The 6000-nt window shown below is 38.6% G+C and overlaps 1 long non-coding RNA gene across 1 annotated transcript; it reads right to left on the bottom strand.

Moving 5' to 3' along the window:
• Positions 1-1237: 1237 nt before the first annotated feature.
• Positions 1238-3866, bottom strand: LOC141389459 (uncharacterized). The gene is made up of 2 exons (XR_012409053.1): positions 3763-3866; positions 1238-1481 (listed from the first exon to the last, which is right to left on the bottom strand). It is a non-coding gene; the product is annotated as an uncharacterized lncRNA (long non-coding RNA).
• Between the last annotated feature and the right edge of the window lie 2134 nt (positions 3867-6000).

Raw genomic sequence — 6000 nt, 5'->3', positions numbered from 1 at the left:
CTGGCTGGGATGATGCTACATATAATATGAAAAACAAGTAAAAATGTAAAGTTCGGTCGCACCTCAAATCGAATAATTTGTTTCCTTTCCCGTCCACGATTCCAGCCAGAGACGTTTTTTTGACCAGTAAGAACTCCAAATAGCAAATTACAACCAATTCGAACCGAAAATGTAGATAAAAACCTCAAAATAACTGAAATAGGGAGGTACCTTAATATGAGGGCTATACCGAAATCTGGACCTAAGACCACATTTTTTGGCACAGAAGGTTTCTGATCATTGAGAACCCCAAATGGCAAATTACAACCAATTCAGGCCGAAAATGTTGATAAAATCTTCAAAATACAAGAAATCGGGATGTATCGTATTATGAGAGCTATACCGAAACCTGGACCTAAGACCACAATTTTTGTTGCAGAAGGTTTCTGACCATTGGGAACCCCAATACCAAAGTACAACCAATTAGGGCCGAAAAAGTAGATAAAAGCTTCAAAATACCTGAAATCGGGTGATACCGCTACATGGGGGCTATAGGAAAAACTGGACCCATATTGATGTTTTTTTGGGTAAAGTATTTTTGACTTATTTTTAACATATACTGAACATATCAGATAGATCCGACGATTATAAATATTTTTGTCGCACCTTCCCATACAAGTGGGACCACTGTGCAGTGGTAGCAAAACATCTCCATCAATAATTGTCAACATAGCCCCATATTTTGGTATAGCCTTCATATAACGGTACCTTCCAATTTTGGTATTTTGATAGTATTAGTCACTTTTTTTAACTGAACCATCCGTAATTTGGAATTTTTGTCCATACTTTACACATCCAAATATATCTACCTGATATAGATCAGGTTCCAGTATGGACTTTATTTGTCCAATCCTTCGGGTACCTATCACACAAAAATTTCGTATAAGTTCACTTTAAGACCTGCTTCCGAATCGCTTTGATTTTTGTTGAAGCAACTTGCATTCGCTCCCTCAATTACGATGGTAAAAGTTTTTTCAGGGGCATATGCCCATGTTATAGCCCCTATATAACGGTACTACCGATTTTCGGTGTGTTGAGGAATTTAGCTACATTTGTTGACCGAACTATCTATAATTTGACATTTCCGTTTCCCAGAGGTCAAACAACTTCTCCACCAAAATTTTCGACTGGAAAAGTAACTAAAGGGTGATCCATTTAGAGGTTTTTATTTTCTTTATAAAAAAAAAAAACAGAAAAATCAAATTGAATGGGGAATGTTTATTATCATTTAAAATAACAATCGATGACTTTTACTTTTTTGCAGATTATGTCCAACAAATATTGGCCGAGGCTACGTCTCAGACGGTCCGTCCGTTGATCCATCTTTTCAATGACTCGTTTAAGCTTTTCGACTGGAAAATGGCGAATTCCTCGTCTGATGTTTTCCCCGGAGACCAGAATCGAAGCGGCTTTATCCGCATTTTAAATCGGTTAAGAAATGGCTAAATTATAGTGGAAATATATGAGTTAATCACTTTTTGTGTTTTACCTTTTTGGTTTTTTTAAGTATACGTATCCGTTCCTCCGTCCGTCTGTAGTAATCACTCTAGCATCCACACAAATTGAAATAGGACGCTCAAAATTTGGAAAGATGTGTGTTTTGGTTGAGGGCAGGTCAAAATATCTAAAATAGGGTGGTACCGTTATATGGGGTGGATCTATGTTCATAATTTTTTAGGTTACATTTGCATTTTGGAGGTCCTTCATGCTTTCAAAGGTATCCCCGTGGCCATTCATAGGGCACCACAAAAATGTTGAACATTTGTGTGGGTGGTACCACAAGGATTGGACAGATATGGCCCAAATTTGAACATAAACTAAGTTTCGACAATATTTAGAGATCCAAAGTTTGGACCAAATCGGTTGCTATGTCTATGAGAAATCGCGGGTACAATTTTAGCGAATATTTTCAAACTTTTGTGGGGGAGGTACCGGAAGCAGTGGACCTATGAGCACCACCTTCGAATTTCATCTAATATTCTAAGAAATTTTACGATATCTAAAGTGTGGACGAACGTAGTATTCGGTTCGAGCCCTCCAGCCACTACTTATGGTGCCATAGGGAGTATTTACACCTTTCGGGCTGCTTTCTCAAGTAGTATGGACTTGCCCCTGAAAAAGCATTTACTGCCGTAATTGAGGCAGGGAATGCAAGTTGCTTCAACAAAAATCAAAGTGATTCGAGAGCAGCTCTTAAAGTGAATTTATCCAAAATTTTGTGTGGGAGGTACCCGAAGGAGTGGAGAAATGTAGCCCATATTCGAACCTGATCTATATCTGGTAGATATTTAAGGATGTGTAAAGTATGGACCAAATCGGTCACTCTCATCAAGAGTTATCGTGTGCACAATTTTTCCGAACATTTTTGAACTTTTGTGGGGGAGGTACCTGAAGGAGTGGACCGATATGACTTATCTTCGAACTTAAACTAAGTTTGCACAAAATATTACGAAAGCCAAATTTTGTACGGAATCGGCAGATCCGTTCAAGAATTATCTTGCACTCCAACCACTACACACGGTGTCATAGGGGTTTTTTGCAACTTTCAGGCTATTTGCTCAGGAAGTATGGACTTGCCCCAGATGAAATTTGTACCATCGTATGGGGGGCGATGAATACAAGTGGTTACAATAAAAATCAAAGCGATTCGAGAGCAGGTCCTAAACTGACCTTTTCCGAACTTTTGTGTGGGAGATTCCCGAAGGAGTGGACCGATTGATTCCATATTGGAACCTCATCTAAGTCTGGCAAAAATTTCACGATGTGCAAAGTATGGACCAATTCGGTTATTCCCTTCAAGAGTTATTGTGCGCATAAATTTTCCGAACATTTTTGAACTTTTGTGGGGGAGGTACACGAAGGTGTGTACCGATATAACCCATCTTCGAACTTAAACTAAGTTTGGACAAAATATTACGAAGACCAAATCGGTTCATCCGTTTTATAGTTATCGTGCGCTCCAGCCAGACATACGGACGGACATAGCTAAATCAGCTCCAATCAACTCTGAAACGGATTCGTCCAAACATACTTGGGGTCTAAAACCATTATTTTGATGAGACACATTTTGTCCCTATGAAAGTGTATATACCCTCGTTAGCATAAATGCTGAGGGTATAAAAACAGCATATCGTTACAAGAAGTATTGTCAGTGTGCAGGAAAAATTATAGGGCTGTAATAGAGACCACATAGGCTACCTACCCACAGTAAAGTAAGCAGTGTGTGTAAAGAATTATTAGGAAGCATGGTCTTGTCCACGAAGAAATTGCATCGTTGCAATCAGCACCACAAGGACTACCTTCGGTGCACTTATGCGAAATATGTGAACTTTTTGTGGGTGCTACTTGCAGGATTTGTTTGATACAGAGCTTCGGTGAACTTGACACACGTTTGGAAGAAATATTGCAATGTACAATGTTTGGACATAATAGATTACTTCCTTCGTGAGTTATTATCCCAACTAGCCAGACAGGTGTATGGATTTGTCGTGATCGACTCCAAGTTGTCTGAAACGGATTTGGCCTTAACAGATATGGGGGTCAAAGAACCAGTATTTCAATGAGGTAAATTTCTGAACCTGGCAAAGTGTTTATACTCTCAGTAGCCATTAGGCTGAGGATATTATACAAATTTTCAAGCAATATAGTTATTCTTGTGATTTTCTTGTTTTTGGAAAAAGTTATACCTAATATGTATTTCACAAAACGTGGCATTTAACTTACTTGTTAAAAGTAAAAATCCAACGAATAAATCATTGTTATTTCTTCCTTCCTTGCTTAAGTATTCATCTTTGTTAATTTCTTTCAAACAAACCGCACACTTTTTCTGGAAGCGAAAGCTTTTAAATAAATCCTCATTCAGAGTTCTTCTCCTATGATTTTCTTCTTGCACTCACCGCACTCTGATAAGTTAATCCATTTAAAGGAATAAACTCTACTTTCCTTACGAACGCAACAAAAAACCACGTATCTTATGAAAACGGTGAAGAAAACGAAAAAAAAGTAAAGTACTGAAACGAAATTTACATTCCGCTAAATCAACAAAACATTTAAAAATGCACAAAAGCACAAAATTAAATAAAACGGCTACTTTTTCCCCCTGCACGCCACTCACCAATTCAGGTCTTGTCTTGACGGGGAAATACTCGTACATCTTAAGATTGTTTCGTCTTCACTTTCTGCACACAACAGTTGCAATATCTGAAATTCGGTAAAAATATGCTACTGAAAATTCTATGGAATTTTAAATGAAGCATTAGTGATGAACGTTGAATGAATGAAAGGCATGGAACGGAACGTTACATGAAGCATTGAAGAAGAAAACGCCACAACAACATCGAGCAATACACAAGGCCAAACTGTAAACAAACGTGAAATGTCTTAAATATTTTTACACGCTTCTTTTGGCTTCATTTTCAATGCATTTAACTTAAGTGACTCTTTAATCCCAGTAAGCATCTTAAGGGGCAAAATACACACGAAAGATGTTACGGAATAGATGGCGAAATTGGTGAAGGGCTGTAGACCGTAAGCAGAGACGTTTAGATATTTTGTGTTGATGCAAAAAATTTGGTTTTGTGCTTATTATATGAAATTTTACTACGCCTCTGTAACTAAGTTTCCTTTTAGGAATAAAAAAAAATCTGACAACTCAACAATTTATTTACCTTTGCCAATGCAACAATAAGTTGAGATGATAAAAAGCGATTACTTTAGATTTACACTGAAAAATAAGGATAACGTAGGGAAGACAGTAAAATATTCCTTGGTCCCTCATTGATCTAATTGTAGTGCAGGTAAGAACACCAGATAAAGGTGATAAAATTACATGACATTACTCGTACGTTCACTAGCGTCGAAGCGTCAGATTAGTAACCTCCCCCATGAGAAAGAAGATATTATTTCGATAAAAGAAGAAAAAAAGGGTTTTTGTTTTTAACCTACTTACCTAGTCCGAAGTAGCATCTGTTGGCCACATCTGAGAGATGCTAGACAGATTATTTCTAGACTTTTGACGTCAACGAACTCGGCATATTATTTCGATAAAAGAAGAAAAAAGGGTTTTTGTTTTTAACCTACTTACCTAGTCCGAAGTAGCATCTGTTTACCAGATCTGAGAGATGCTAGACAGATTCTTTCTAGACTTTTTACGTCAACGAACTCGGCATATTTTTTTTATTTCATACAACCTTTTCCAGAAGACTGAAGAGAAGGGCGGTCTCCTTTTTTGAAATCTCATTTGGCATTGAACTGCTCTGGGTGGCCAAATAATCGAGAAATGTGCCTTTACAGAAAACATCTTAAGAACGAAGGAAGCAATACATGTTGTTGTTGTTATTGTAACAGTGTTTATTATTTTGTTTGTATGTTCGTTCCTCTGTTCAATCTGGCTCTGGGTCTATCTCCAGTTCAAGGAAAGGGGCTGTTTCGATGGGATGTAACCACAGATCCACTGTTAGATGAGTAGGTTTGGCGGTGCAGTTGAAGAGGAGTTTTGTGCCGTGCGGGCCCATACCGCATACTGAGCAGCTGTCCTGCACGGCGCGGTCGATTTCCGGCCAATAAGAATTTAGGCGACTGCAATATCCCCAGCGTAGTTGAGCCAAAACTACTCTGGTTTATCGTGGCAGCTGACGCTCCTCAGCTGCTTTAGATGGAGGATGTACTCCGAGGACTTTATTCACACTATATTTGCTTATGGCCTTAGCAACTGCATCCGTATGAATACTATTTAAACCTGCTTGATATGCCTGTTGATTTAGAGGTTATCTCCTATATTGTTGGACCTCCCTCTTTAGAGCATGAATATCCTTCCTGATATGCCTCAATGTGTCGGGCGTAGCCAGCAGATGGTGATTGGGATGGCTCTCACGGTAACACCCTTTCCTGCTTTACTGGAAGAATCTTTGCCAACTCATGTAGATGGCCCACTGAAGACTTGAGGAGGCACCCAGTTGCTGT

This window comes from Musca autumnalis, unplaced genomic scaffold, assembly GCF_047663935.1.
Source record: "Musca autumnalis isolate F117 unplaced genomic scaffold, ASM4766393v1 scaffold_1, whole genome shotgun sequence".
Classification (NCBI taxonomy): domain Eukaryota; kingdom Metazoa; phylum Arthropoda; class Insecta; order Diptera; family Muscidae; genus Musca; species Musca autumnalis.
Note: the sequence above shows the minus strand (reverse complement) of the source record. Positions and strands in the feature narration are given on the sequence as shown.